The sequence below is a fragment of the Phoca vitulina genome, unplaced genomic scaffold (genome assembly GCF_004348235.1).
Source record: "Phoca vitulina isolate PV1807 unplaced genomic scaffold, GSC_HSeal_1.0 scaffold11, whole genome shotgun sequence".
NCBI lineage: Eukaryota > Metazoa > Chordata > Mammalia > Carnivora > Phocidae > Phoca > Phoca vitulina.
This window is the reverse complement of record NW_022589714.1, coordinates 11,177,824-11,194,163: the sequence shown is the minus strand read 5'-3', so window position 1 is coordinate 11,194,163 and position 16,340 is coordinate 11,177,824.

Genomic DNA, 16,340 nt, shown 5'->3' with positions numbered 1-16,340 from the left:
ATGTTTGTTTCCATGGGCTGTTTGTTGTGCTGTGTCTTTAAGGTGGGGACCCAGCTTCCTTTCTCCCAGAGGAGATATGTGGTGTATCATGTTGATTGATTTGAGGATGTTGAGTCATACTTACATCCCTAGAATAAATCTCCTTGATCATGATGTATAATCCTTTTAATACATTTTTAAATTTTCTTTGCTAGTATTTTGTTGAGGATTTTTGCATCTATGTTAATCAAGGATATTGGCATGCGTGCACGCATGTGTGTGTGTACGTATGTGTGTGGTGTTCTTGTTTGGTTTCAGTATCAGGGTAATGTTGACCTCTTAAAATATATATGGAAGCATTCCCTCCTTTTCAGTTTTTTGGAAGAGTTGAGAAGAATTAAATTTTCTTTGAATATTTGGAAGCATCCATCAGTGAAGCCATCTGGTCCTAGACTTCTGTTTGTTGGGAGGGTTTTTATTACTGTTTGAATCCTCCTTACAAGTAATCAGTCTATTCAGGTTTTATACTGCTACCTGATTCAGTCTTGGAAGATTGTATGTTTCTAGGAACTTATCCATTTCTGGTAGGTTGTTCAATTTCTTGATGTATTATTGGTCATAGTAGTCTCTTTTGATCCTTTGCATTTCTGTGGTATCAGTTCTAATTTCTTCTCCTTCATTTCTGATTTTCTTTATTTGAGCCCCTCTTTTCTTCTTGGTTAGTCTAACTAAAGATTTTTTAAAATTTTATCTGTTTAAATAACCAGCCCTTAGTTTCATTGATCTTTTCTATTTTTTTTTTTTAGACTCCATTTCATTTATTTCTGCCCTGATCTTATTTTCCCTTTTCAATTAACTTTGGGTTTTATTTGTTCTCTTTTTTTTTCTAGTTCCTTTAGACCTAAAGTTATATCATTTATTTAGGATTTTCTTGTTTCTTGAGGTAAGCTGGTATTGCTGTGAACTTCCCTCTTAGAACCACTTTTGCTGCATCCCATAGGTTTTGTCCTTGGGTATTTTTATTTCACCTTTGATTTCTTTGATCCATTGGTTGTTCACTGTCATGTTGTTTATCCATATTTTTATGGCTTTTCCAGTTTTCTTATTGTAATTTATTTCTAGTTTTATACCAATGTGGTCAAAGAAGATACTTGATATGATTCATTAAATACTAAATTATATTAAATATCCTTTAAATATTAAATTTAGAATGACTTTATGAGAGGTCTGATTAGAAATGCATCAAAAAGTGAAATTGTTTCAAACTACTCTGATGTTTTACTCTCCCTTCATGCTTGACTATCCAGTTACAGTAACTCTTTGGTAGGTACTCAGTGAAGGCTCTCTAGTGTTAAGAGTTGTACTTTCTACAAGAGGCTTTTCCCATTGTCTTTGTCTAGCACAGTGCCTGGCATAGAACAAACACTCCAGAATTCTTTATTTTGAATGAATGAAAGAAACCAACACCTTGCATTTGTATAGCTTGTTTAATGTTGGAACATTGTTGTCACACACATTATTTTCATTTAGTTTATTTTCTCATTCAGTAATGTTATTGGAAAATATGGGAATTGACAAGTAGTAGGTATTAGCCATTCAAAGAAAATCAGTGATAGCTTTTACAATGAAAGAATACCAACTCTATTGGAGAAAATATCATAGCCAAGGGACGTTGGAATTTTTTAGAAAAGTGTCAAAAATTTGTTATGCATTAACAGATATTAGAAATAACAGTTATTGTGAGTAGATGTTTAATCCTCAAACCATTCTGTTAGATTGACAGAAATTAATGTTGGCAAGACTAAGGTCTCCAGTAGTGGAGTCACTTGCCTGAGGTCTTGTAAATAAAATAGAGATGGCTGAGACTAGAACGTGGGATTTTTCTCTTGTAGGACAGCATTTTCTCTTTTCCCCCAAGCTGATCAGGTGTGGAAGTTCTTTTTGCTTCAGCCAACTTCAGGTTGGAGGTGAGCTCAGATCTGAGAGAGCTTTGAAGCACAAAATGTTCATGGGCTGTTCAGAGTTAATACTGAGGATGAAAAGCAAAACAAAAGGTGAAACTTGGATGAATAAAGCAAAAGATTAAGAGGGAGTGGTTTTCTTGATCATAGTGGAGCATGGAGGAAAATATTAGGGGAAGAGGTTGAGGGTAGTCTTGAGGCTGGCACACAGACTCCTGAACACTAGTGAAAATGATTCTTGTATGTGCATGAGAAAGAAATGGAGGGGGGATAAAATAAACTGTAGCAATAGCAAATTTTCTCTGCGTTTCCCTTGGACTGTATTTATGTTTGTGCAGAGAGACTTTTCTGTAAGATATTATTCTACTTCCTGACCTCCAGTCAAACCCAATTCAAAGCTCAATATAGTGAAAAAAGAAACTACTGAATATCTGAATCTGAAACTCCTGACAGGTATTGTAAAAACTGATCTTGAGTATGTTCAGCTGCCCAGTAGAATCCCTATTTGGGGATTCCTATATCAGAAAAACTTCTTTGTAAAGCAGAAAGCATTTATCCTCATTTTATAGCTTGTTGAATAAAATTTAAACCCTTTGTGACATAAAATATATATAAGCAATAAATATTAATGAAAACATTTAGCATCTTTCAATTTATTTTTCCTTCTCTCTTCCAGCCCTTCCCCCCTGCTACAATGAAGAATCTAATAAATATGACAGCTTAAGATGTTCTGTTTTATATTATTTCTTAGGCATGATGTGGAAAGTTTACCTAATTGAACTGATGTTGTATAATTAAGTTTATGCTGAATAAATTTGGTTATGCTTTGATTCTATAAGTTACCATAGCTCTCAATTCAATATATGATAGGTATTTTATTTTGCATTAAATTAATATAAATTATTTTCATGTGTACTATAAGGCTATTACATATATATTAACATAAAATACTTAAAGTTCTTCATATGAATAGAATATACATAGAAGTTTGGAAGTATGGGTTCTTATGCTGAAGGTATTCAAACTGTGTCATGCTTTGCATAATTTAAAAGCAAAACAAAATAAAGCCAAATCAAAACAAAGTAACATAATTTGAAGCTTACATTTCATAGAAGCCACGGTGAAAATAATTGACTTTTGCAAAATCCTAATGTTCTACACATATTTGAATTCTTACTTTGAAAGTGATGATTTTGGTCACTGGATCTGAACTAAGTTTACTGTGGTTGGACTCTCTTGTGGCCCGATTATTTTTTTAATTAATATTTTAATGAAGTATAGTTGACACAATGTTACATTAGTTTCAGGTGTTACAATATGGTGATTCAACAACTCTATGTTATGGTATGCTCACCACAAGTGTAGTTACCATCTGTCACCAGACAACATTATTACAATATCATTGACCAATTTCCTATGCTTACCTTTTCTCCCCATGATTGATTCATTCTGTAACTGGAAGCCTGTACCTCCCACTCCCCTTTATGTCCATCCCATCATCATCTTCCCCTCAGGCAACAACCACTTTGTTCTCTGTATTGATGGGTCTGTTTCTGCTTTTCTTTCTTTGCTCATTTGTTTTGCTTTTCAGATTCCACATATAAGTGAAATCACATGGTGTTTGTCTTTGTTGGACTTATTTCACTTAGCATAATACCCTCTAGGTCCATCTGTGTTGTCACAAATGGCAAGATTTCCTTTTCTTTATGGCTGAGTAATAGTCCATTGAATATACAAACAACATCTTCATTTATCAATGGACACTTAGGTTACTTCCATTTTTGGCTATTGTAAATAATGCTGTAATAAACATAGGCCTATATGTATGCTTCAAATTGGTGTTTTCATTTTCTTTGGGTAAATACCCAGTAGTGGAATTACTGGATCACATAGTATTTCTGTTCTTAATTTTTTGAGGAAACTCCACACTGATTTCTACAGTGACTGTACAAATTTACATTCCCACTAACAGTGCATGACAGTTCCTTTTTCTCCATGTCCTTGCCGACACTTGTGATTTCTTATTTTTTCATGCTATCCATTTTGACAGGTGTAAGGTAATATCACATACTAGTTTTGATTTGTATTTCCTTGATGATTAGTGATGTTCAGCATCTTTTCATTTATCTCTTGGCTATCTGTATGTCTTTGGAAAAATGTCCATTGGGGTCTTATGCCCATTTTTTTTTAATCAATTGCTTGGGATTTTTGGTGTTGAATTATATCAGTTCTTTATATATTTTGGATACTAACCCCTTATCAGATATGTCATTTGCAAATATCTTCTCCCATTCAGTAGGTTGCCTTTTTGTTTTGTTGATTGTTTCCTTCACTGTGCAAAAGCTTTTTATTTTGATGTAGTCCCTATAATTTATTTTTGCTTTTTTCCCTTGCCTGAGGAGAAATATCTAGAAAATGTTGCTAAGGCCAATATCAGAGAGATTACCTCCTATGTTTTCTAGGAGTATTATGGTATCAGGTTTTTAATATATTTTTATCTTATCTTAGTATGTGGTATGAGAAAATAGTCCAGTTTCATTCATTTTCATGTAGCTGCCTAGTTTTCCCAACACCATTTACTGAAGAGACTGTCTTTTCCTCATTGTATATTCTTGCCTCCTTTGTCATAGATTAATTGACCATATAATTCTGAGTTTATTTCTGGACTTTCTTTCCCATTCTATTGATCTATGCATCTATTTTTTTGTCAGTACCATACTATTTTGATTACTACAGTTTTGTAGCATATCTTGAAATGTGGGATTGTGATATGTCCAACGTTTTTTTTATTCCTCAAGATTGGTTTGGCTATTCAGGGTCTTTTGTGATTCCATAGAAATTTTAGGATTGTTTGTTCTAGTTCTGTGAAAAATAACTGTTGGTATTTTGATAGGGATTGCATTGAATCTATAAATTGCTTTGGGTTGTATGGACATTTTAACAATATTCTTTCAATCCATGTGCATGGAATATCTATCCATTTGTTTGTGTTGTCTTCAATTTCCTCCATCAGTGTTTTATAGTTTTCAGAGTGCAGGTCTTTTACCTCCTTGGTTAAGTTTATTCCTGGGTATTTTATTCTTGGTGCAGTTGTAAATGAAATTTTTTTCTTAATTTCTCTTTCTGCTAGTTTGCTATTAGTGGACAGAAACTATTTGCTATTGTGGATTTCTGTATATTAATTTTGTATCCTGCAACTTTACTGAAATACTTTATTCTAATAGTTTTTTGTAGAGTCTTTAGAGTTTTCTATGTATAATACCATGTCATCTGAAAATAGTGACAGTTTAACTTCTTTCTTACCAATTTGAATGCCTTTTATTTCTTGCCTAATTGCTGTGGCTAGGACAAAGGAGTAAGAGTGAACATTCTTGCTTTTTTTTTCTTTCTGATCTTAGAGGAAAAGCTCTCCATTTTTCACCATTATGATCTTAGCTGTAGGTTTGTCATATATGGCCTTTAATATGTTGAGTTATGTTCCCACTAAAATAATTTTGTTGATAGTTTTTAAAATGAGCAGATGTTGAATTTTGTCAGATGCTTTTTTTTGCATTTATTGAGATGATCATATGATTTTTATCCTTCATTTTGTTAATGTCGTGTATCATGTTGATTGATCTGTGAATATGAAACCATCCTTCCATCACTGGAATAAATCCCAGTTGATTGTGCTGGATAATTCTTTCAATATATTGTTGAATGCAGTTGGGTCATATTTTATTGAGAATTTTTTGCATTTGTGTTCATCAGGGGTATTGGCCTATAGTTTTTCTTTTTTCTTTTTTGTAGTGTCTGTCTGGTTTTGTATAAGGGTAATGCTGATTTTGTAAAATATCTTTGGAAGCTTTCCTTTCTCTTTTGTTTGGAATAGTTTGGAAAATAGGAAATAACTTTCTTTCTTTCTTTCTTTTTCTTTTTCTGGTGTTAACTCTTCTTTAAATGTTTCATAGAATTCATCTGTGAATCTCCCTATTCTTGAGCTTTGTCCAATGGGAGTGTTTTGATTGCCAATTCAATTTTGTTACTAGTAAATGGTTCAGATTTTCTATTTCTTCCTGATTCAGTTTTGGAAGATTGTATGTTTCTAGGAATTTATCCATTTCTTCTAAGTTGTCCAACTTTTTAGCATATAATTTTTTGTAGTAGTCTTGTGTAATCCTTTGTGTTTCTGTGGTGTTGGTTGTTACTTCTCTTTATTTCTAGTTTTATTTTGGTCTAATCTCTCTTTTTCTTGATGAGTCTGGCTAAATGTTTATCAATTTTGTTTATCTACCTAAGAGTCAGCTCTTGGTTTCATTGATCTCTTTTCTTTTCTCTTGATTTCATTGATCTCTTTTCTCTTCTCTTCTTTTATTTCTTTCTTTTCTTTCTTAGGGGGATGAGGGGCAGAGAGAGAGAGAGAGAAAATCTTAAGCAGGCTCCATGTCCAGTGTAGAACCCGTTGCAAGGTTCAATCTAACAACACTGGGATCATGACCTGAGCCAGAATCAAGAGTCGGACGCTTAACCGAGCCACCCAGGTGCCCCGGTTCTATTTTCTTTTTAGTCTCTGTTTTGTGCATTTCCACTGTAATCTTTATTATTTCCTTCCTTCTACTAGCTTGGGACTTTGTTCTTCTTTTTCAAGTTCCATTAGGTTTAAACTTAGGTTGTTTATTTGAGATTTTGCTTCAAATCATGTTTCATGAAGTTGGCCTGTATCACTATAAATTTCTTTCTTAGAACTGTTTTTACTGCATCCCAAAGATTTTGAGCCATTGTGTTTTAATTTTCACTTCCTCCATGTATTTTTTATTTCCTCTTTGATTTCTTCATTGACTCATTGGTCATTTAGTAGCATGCTGTTTAACTTCCATGTTTGTGTTTTTTCCTGTTTTTTTTTTTTCTTATAATTGATCTTGGGTTTCATACCATTGTATGGAAAGATGCTTGATATGATTTCAGTATTTTTGAATTTATTGAGACTGTTTTCTATTCTGGAGAATGTTCCATGTGCACTTGAGAAGAAAGTGTATTCTGTTGGTTTGGGGTAGAATGTTTTATGTATCTGTTAATCCATCCAATCTAATGTGTCATTCAAAGATGTTTCCTTCTTCAGCCTTGATGATCTATTTGTTGATGTAAGTGGGGGTGCTAAAGTCCCCTACTATTATTGTATTACTGTCAATTTCTCTCATGTCTGTCAATACCTGCTTTTTGTATTTACATGTTTCATTGTTGGGAGCATAAATATTTACAATTGTTATATGCACTTGTTGGATTGATCTCTTTATCATTATGTACTGCCTTTTTCTCTTGTTATTCTCTTTGTTTTAAATTTTTTTTGCTAATACAAGTATTGCTACCCTGGCTTTTTTTTTTTTTATTCTAAGTATGGAACATCTTTTTCCATTGTTTCACTTTCAATCTGTATGTGTCTAAGTCTGAAGTGAGTCTCTTTTAGACAGCATAGAGATGGATCTTATTATTTATTCATTCAGCCTGTTTTTTTGATTGGAGCATTTAATCCATTTAATTAATTAATTAAATAATAAATTAATTAATCCATTTAATCCATTTAATCCATCATTACTATTTTGTTTATTGTTTTCTGGTTGTTTTTGTAGTTCTGTGTTCCTTCTTCTCTTGCTTTCTTTCCCTGTGAATGATGATTTTCTTTACTTTTATGCTTGGTTTTCTTATTATTTTTGTGTGTATCTATTATAGGTTTTAGCTTATGATTACTGTAAGGTTCATACATAACATCCTAAATGTATAGCAGTCTGTATTAAGTTGGTGGTCACTTAAGTTTGAACACATTCTAAGAGAACTTCATTTTACATATATATATTACATCTTTTTATTTTGTGAGTCCCCTAACTAATTTTTTTAGATATAATTGACTTTACTACTTTTGTCTCTTAACTTTCATATAGCTTTATAAATGATTGCTCTACTACTTTGTTTGCTTTTACTCATGGAATTTTGCTTTTCATAATTTTCTTCTCATTATGGCCTTTCCTTTTCCACTTAAAGAAGCCCTTTTAAAATTTCTTGTAAGGCTGGTTTAGTGGTGATGAACTTCTTTAACTCTTGTTTGTCTGGGAAACTTTATTTCTTCTTCCACTCTGAATGATAACGTTGCCTGGTAGAGTATTTTTGGTTGTAGTTTTTTTCCTTTCAGCACTTTGAATATAATACTCCCTTCTAGCTGCAAAGTTTCTGCTGAAAAATCAGCTGATAGCATTATGGGGTTTCCCTTGTATGTAAGTTTTTGCTTCTTGATTGCTGTTTGAAATTCTCTATATTTAATTTTTGAAAATTTAATTATTATGTGTCATGATTGGAAACTCCTTGAGTTTATCTTGTTTGGAATTCTCTCTGCATCCTGGACCTGGATGTCTGTTTCCTTCCCCAGATTAGGGAAGTTTTCAGCTATTATTTCTTCAAATAATTTTTCTGTGCCTTTCTTTCTCGCTTCTCTTTCTGGGACACCTAAAATGTGGATGTTTGTTTACTTGATGTAAACAACCTTCAACCTATCTTCCTTTTTAAAATTCTTTTTTGTTTTTGTCATTCAGCTGGGGTGCTTTCCATTGCCCTGTCTTATAGATCACTGATTTGTTCTTTTGAATCTTTTGATTCCCTCTAATTTTGTTGTTGTTATTGTATTATTCAACTCCAGCTGGTGTTTCCTGGAGTGTATCATGCAGGGGGCACCCTGGCAGAATAGCTAGAGCTGAGGCAGGCTGGGGGTTCCAGGGTGCTCTGCACTGGGGATGTCCTGGCAAGTTGTCTGGAGCTGATGTGGTATGGGCTTGGTATGTTCCAGGGTGCTTTTTGTCTGTGTCACCTTGGTGAGATGGCTGGAGCTATAGTAAGCACTGACCAGTAGTATCCTGATATGTGCTCTGCTAGGGCCACCTTTGTGGAACAGCTGGGGCTGGAGTGGGCTAGTGACCCTGGGCTTACTGAGATGGTAGGCTAGCCATGGTGCCCAGAACCTGCTCCCAGCTGTACTATCAGGGGGAATGTGAACGTAAACTGTCATGCTCACCAGCCCGCTAACCCAGAGAGTTCTAGCGCCTCCCCTGGTGTTTGCCAGGGTTCTAGAGCTGATTTCTTTATATTATATTTGCCCTTTTAAACTTTTTTTTTTTTCCTGTGACCCAGGACAAATGAATCTGCTCATGATCCCTCAGTGCTATCCCTCCTCACTGCAGTTTGCAGCATCAGGGGTGGGGGTTCTCTTCATTATTGTGCTTCCATGTCTCTTATTGTTCTCTATGTGGTCTATCTTTTGTTGTGCAGAAGCTCTTCAGTCAGCCCTTAATTCTTTTTCAGGAGAAATTCCTCTATAAATAGGTAAAGATTTGGTCTGTGTGTGGAGAAGGTGAGTTCAGGGTCTTCCTACATTGCCATCTTGGGCCAGAATCTGTTGTGTCCCATTTATGAAAATTAGCCATATGCAGCTGCACAGATGGAATCCACTTAAAAAAATTAAAGGTAAAATATTATTGATTAAATATTAAAACAAAAATAATTTTGCTCCTCAACAGCAAATGAATTGGAAATGTAAATAAAAGTTATAAAAATGGTGAAATGTTTAGGTAACACAACTTATTCTTATTAAGGTGTGTTTGGTTATTTAACTTTTTCTTTATCTGTAGGCCACCAGGTCCTATCTACCAATTCAAGGGTAGGTCAGTCCATTGATTAAACTGATTTATCAAGATTAGAAAAACACCACTATCTCATGATTAACAAATCCTTATTGCATTGACATAGCCAAATGAATATACTGAATCTTGCCATGTTATACACTAGAAATTTATGAGATGAAGCAGTGAGATAATGTAAAAGAACCTCTGGACTGGGTGTCTAGGCCTGCTTTACCATCTCTTTTCTGTTAACATAGAAATGCGCTTAAACTCTTCCATAAATGTAATAAAAAATGGGATGTGAGGGCGATCTGTCTGTAACATCTGTCACCCCATTGATCACCAGGGTGGATTCAGTTCATCTGGCTGGCTAGGCAGGTTTCCCTTCCTCCCTCATCACTCCATGCTCATCCCTCCCAAAGCTGTGCACTCGGCCAAAGAGGACAACCTTTCCCAATAGAGGAGGACCATTCTTTGGTCAAGGGTATACTAGTAGCTGCACTCCCCTGCTAGAACCTCTAAACAAGCTTTCAAGGTCCATCTGTAGGAGAAGGTAGGGTAGACAAGCTCCCAAGATTCCAGACACATCCAAATGAGGCACTGCATGTGGCAGTCTGCCTTCTTTAAAAAAAAAAGAAAAAAAATTTTTGACTCATATATCCTATTCTAGTACCACCATATTATTCTCTCTCTTACTATTTATTAGTTTGCTAGGGCTGCCATAACAAAATACAACAGACTGTGTTACTTGAACAAAAGAAATTTATTTTCTCACAATTCTGGAGGGTAGAGTTCATGATCAAGATATTAACAGATTTGGTTTCTAGGGCCTCTCCTGTCTTGTAGATGTTTGCCTTGCTTTGTCTTCAAGTGCGTGTCCCTCTGTCTGTGTCTATGTCCTAATCTTCCTCTTATGAGGACACCAATCATATTGGATTAGGGCCTACCCACCCCGATGATCTCATTTAATCTCAATCATTAGAGACATACCTTAGAGATAGTGTGGGTTTGGTTCCAGACCATTGCAATAAAGTGACTATCACAGTAAAGCCAGTCATATAAATTGGTTTCTCACTGCATATAAAAGTTATGTTTATACTATGCTATAGTCTATTAAGTGTGTAATGGCATTATCTCTAAAAAATGCACATACCTTAATTTAAAAAATACTTTATTATTATTTTTTAAATGCTAAATATCTTCTGAGCTTTCAGCAAGTCATAATTTTTGCTGGTGGAGGGTCTTGCCCCAATATTGGTGGCTGCTGACTGATCAAGGTGGTGGTTGCTAAAGGTGAGGGTGGCTGTGGCAATATCTTAAAATAAGACAACAATGAAATTTGCCACATCAATTGATTCTTATTTTCATGAACAATTTCTTTGTAGGACATGATGCTGTTTGATAGCATTTTACCCCCAGTATGACTTCTTTCAAAATTAGAGTCAGTGGGGCGACTAGGTGGCTCAGTCGTTAAGCATCTGCCGTCGGCTCAGGTCATGATCCCGGGGTCCTGGGATCAAGCCCCGCATTGGGCTCCCTGCTCAGCAGGAAGCCTGCTTCTCTCTCTCCCACTCCCCCTGCTTGTGTTCCCTCTCTCACTGTGTCTCTCTCTGTCAAATAAATAAATATCTTTAAAAAAAAATTAGAGTCAGTTCTCTCAAGCACTACCACTGATTATTAATTAAGTTTATGTAGCATTAAAACCCTTTATCATTTCAACAATCTCCACAGCATCTTTACCAGGAGGAAATTCCACATCAAGAAACCACTTTCTTGCTTGTCCATGAGAAGCAGCTCTTCATACCTTCAAGTTTGATCATGAGACTGCAATAAGTCAGTCACATCTTCAAGCTCCTCTTCTAATTCTAGTTTTTTTTGTATTTTGCTATTTCCACCACATCTGAAGTTACTTCTTCCACTGAAGTCTTGAGACCCTCAAAGTCATCCACGAGGGTTGGAATCAGCATCTTCCAAACTCCTGTTAATGTTGATATTTTGACCTCTTCCCATGAATCACAAATGCTCTTAATGACATCTAGAATGGTGAATCCTTTCCAGAAGGTTTTCAACTTGCTTTGCCCAGAACCATCAGAAGAATCATTACCTATGGCAGCCACAGTCTTACAAAATGTATTTACTAAATAAGATTTGAGTGTCAAAATGACTCCTTGATCCATGGCTACAGAACGGATGCTGTGTTAGCAGGCATGACAACAACATGAATCTCACTGTACCTCATCAGAGTTCCTGGGTGACTGGATGTGTTGTCAGTGAGCAGTAATATTTTGAAAGAAGTCTTTTTTTCTGAGTAGTAGGTCTCAACCACATGCTTAAAACATATATATGTATCACACACATTTTCTTTATTCATCATCCATTGATGGAAATTTAATTTTTTTCCACATCTTGGCTATTGTATGATGCAGTGAGCATGGAGGTGTTTACCAGTGCTTGTTATTTCTTGTCTTTTTGATAACGGCCATTCTGATTGGTGTGAGGTAATACCTCATTGTGGTTTTGATTTGCATTTTCCTAATGATTTTTGATGGTGAGCATCTTTTCATGTGTTTGTTGGCCACCTGTATGTCTTCTTTGGAAAAATGTCTGTTCAGATCATCTGCCCATTTTTAAATCAGATTAGGTTTTTTTGTATGAGTTCTTTATTGTGTGTGCACATGTGTGTGGTGTGGGAGAGGGGCAGAGGAAGAGGGAGAGAGAGAATCCCAAGCAGATTGCATTCCCAGTGTGGAGCCTGATGAGGGTCTCAATTCCATGACTGTGAGACCATGACCTGAACTGAAATCAAGAGTCAGATGTTTAACCTACTGAGCCACCCAGGTGTCCCTGTATGGGTTCTTTATATGAGTTGAGTATGACATTATAAAAAGCACACACTAAGTAGCAACTATAGTGATATTAACTAATACAAAATACAACACAAAGACAATGGAAACCTCATATATGAAACTCTAAGAGTCAACGGGATCTGGAAAAACTATATTATCTCCTTCATTATCTTTTTTTTTTTTCTATTTAGAAACCACCCTGATGCTCTGTTTCCAGAAAGTCTCATTAAATGAGCTCCTGAAATGAGCACTAAATAAAAACTTAAATGGGCAACCTGATCATAAGTATAGAGTACAGTAAAGATGGAACAGGGGGTCCCCACAGACCACTCCTAGGTTTGGTGATTGGCTAAATAACAGACTGAACTCAGCATATAGTTGTCTCATGGCTATGATTTATTATAGCACAAGGATACAAAACAAAATCAGCAAAAGGAAGAAAGCACATGGGGCCAAATCTGGAGAAAGCCAGGTTGTGGTTGTGCTTTCAAGAGTTCTCTCCCAGTAGAGACACACAGGACATACTTAATTAATCCAGCAAGAAGATGTAAATGTCTACTAGAGAAGCTACTTAATGCTCAATGTTTTTATTGTATCCTGGTCAGGTAGCCACTCTTTGCCTAGCTCATACCAAAATTCCAGACTCCCAGAAAGAAAGTCAGTGTTCAGTATAAATGACACTGTTAGTACAAACAATTTAACCACATTAAACCACCCTTATCAGTTAAGGAAACACTTCCTAAATTCAAATTCAGATGCCAGCCGGGGCCAACCTTGCAAGCATGCCTTTCTAAGGATAGAAGTTTCAGACCTGTTATGTTCACTGTTGTTTTCTGCACAGATACAAAAGCAGAAGTCTGCTCCATGGAGACTGGTTGGATGCTCTTTCTTCTCTAAATTTATTGTACTATAAGGAATCACGTTGAGGACCCAGAGGGTTCCTTTTAAACATGACATTTTGCTTGCCATTTTTGTCCCAAGTTTTCACACTTTAGCACCTATTTTGTTGAATAATGAGTGTTCCTTTCCTTCCCTGCCCTTTTTGCCCTACAGAAACAGGATCAGAGCTTTACCAAGAAAACCATACTGAAAATTACAGAGGGTTAATATGGAGTGGGATTGTAAAGGTACAGGGCTGCCTTTCTGGCATTTTTGGTAAGTTGACTCTAGAGTCAACTCCCAGTGAGAAATTCCCTTCCTGGTCTGGGCAGTGGCCTTGCTGGAATGACTGTGGGGAGGTAGACTGAGTGTTCCAAAGGAGGAGCTCATCTGGCTGCTCAACTAAATACCAGTTGCGTAGATTCTAATGTTTGCTTGAAAAATCTATCTCATTATTTCATATTTATACTTACCCAGTTTTCCACTTCAATCTAAACAGAATGTAAGTAATGTGTCTTTTCAGAGATAAAAGGAAAAAACTTTCCTGTTTTATGCCTGGACTCTGAGGAAATCAGACATGAATTCAGCTACTTCTAAAGTCACTTGCATTAAAAAAAAATTTTTTTTACGTTTATTTTCTTGCGGAGAAGATTGTTGTTCTGTCAAAAGTCCACCAATGGACCTTCTCTCTCCTCCTTGGATACTCCACGATTTCTATTCGGGTGACTGCGGAGTTTGCCACCCGAGCTTCATGCATCGCTTTGCCAAATGCTGTCACTGGAATCTGACAGCAGAAAGTGGTCCCTGGAGTTTATTAGCATAAAGAGCTTCCAATTCTTCATGTTCTCTGCAGTCAAAACAGTAAATATTTCATCTGACATCAATTTTATTTATTTCCTTTCTGCAACACGTAGTCAAGAAAGCTGCAACAGGCCCTAGGACCTTTATGCTTCAGTAACTCAGACTTCTACTTAGCTTTCTAAATTCTCCATTTCTCTTTATACCTATAACATCACTTGTTAGAATAACAAAGGCTGCCCCTATTTCTTGCTTTCTTATATTTCTTAAAATGGTCTTTCACCATTTCATAGTTTTCTTGTACCAGTATCCTTGCTAAGTAATAAATGTGAGCAGGCAATCCTACAGATCAGCTGTATTTTGTGCATGGACATCCTGGAAAATAAGGAATAGGGTGATCTTTGCCTTTCATTACACAGTCATCTATTTAATTTCGCTGCTTCCCATTCAATGGTACTCTCCTATTCTCACTCACTCTCCCCCTAAAGAAAATGCTGAACTGTTCTCCATGGTATACAGATGGTAATAAAAATGTTAATTGTGTTTCCTCTATTTGTTCTCACTATGATGGTTTTTCTGCCAACTGAATCAAGTTTGATCTGATTTGGGTAGTTTTATACATTCACCCTCTCATATCTTGACTATTGGAAGAGTTTTTTAATTGTTGTCCTTCCCTTCCATCCTTCAGCCAGCTCTGATGATACCATTACTTGGACAAAACTTTTAGTGGTTTCCCCCTGTCCTCAGAATAAACCCAAGTGCCTTGGTCTGGCATTCACACTTGTCTATAGTTGAGCACCAACCCCCTTTTCATTTCTTTATGTAATATTATTTTATCTCACACTTGATTATTTATTGGTATATTCATCTATTCAACAAAATTTTTGAATTGTCTGTTTTGTTTTGAGCACTAGCCCTAGCAGATAAAAAAAGAAAAGACATCTTATTTATTCCCAAAAGACTGATCATCAACTAAAAGAGGCTATCATAGTGGTGTTTAATAAGTGGAGGTCTGCACATGACAGTATGCATTAAACAATTAATGATAATTTAATTGACTTGGTCCACAAATACTCATCAAACACCTAGAACAATACAAACAATGGGCAAACACATAAAAGATCTAAATTAAAGGTCATGGAAAGTTTCTCAGAGTTGCTAATGCTTCAGTTCAGTGCTTCAGGACCCTTGAGCAGCCATGCCATCTACAAGTTCCTGTTAAAATGCTCCTTGTAGAAGGCACAGCTTGCTTTCTTTTCACTCTCATTTCCTCATCTGGAATACTTTGTTTTAAAACCTCTCTGATCCTTTGGGGCCTAACTCTAAATGTATCTCTTCATCCTCTATGATTTCCCTAGGCCAGAAGGAATCCATTACCGTTCTGAATTCCTACAGCATGCTGTGCTTTTCTTATGGCACAACTTTCAAGCTATTTTAAATGAATATCGAAGGTAATAAAAAGCAATTTAAATTACATAGAACTATGTATAGCAAAAAGTGGAAGAGCATCTTTACCCCGACTCTCTATCCCATTTCTGTCTCAAGAAGGAAGTCCTATCAATAATTTCTGTGTCCACCCAGAGCTTTCTCTTGGCATTTCTATACATGTGTGCCACTCACACATAATAGAAGGTAATGTTTTTCATACATGAAATCATACTCTGCATTGTTTTAGGAATTACATGTGAAGATATTTGGACAGCTCATGTCAGTACATAAAAATATAATTTGTTCTTTTCAATGCAATACTTAGATGGCCATTTATTTTCTGACATTCTATTGTTAAAAACAAACCTGCCATGTACATTTAAATATGCCTTTGCAAATGTATGTGAGCACCTCTATGGATGAACTTATAAATGTGAAATTCCTGTATCAAAGAGTATACATTTATAAAATGTCAGTAGATACTGCAAAATTGTCCTCCAAATAGGCTATCTCTGTTTAAACTCCCACAAAGAGTCCTCAGACCCTCATTTAATGGCATCTTATACATATTTGATCTCCCTTAGTCAATGAAAACATAATTTCCTTTGGACAGGGACTATGCCTTTTATATTTTAGCATTCCAGGTGACTTCTGGCACAGACAAATGCTTGGCACATGATATAAATTTGACAAATATTTGTGGACACAAAATGAACTGCATAGATGTAAAACACCAGGTTTTTCCCAGAGGCAAGTAAGGTGCTATTTAATCTTTTTGGAAGCCCTCTTATCTGACTCCTATTGCTTGA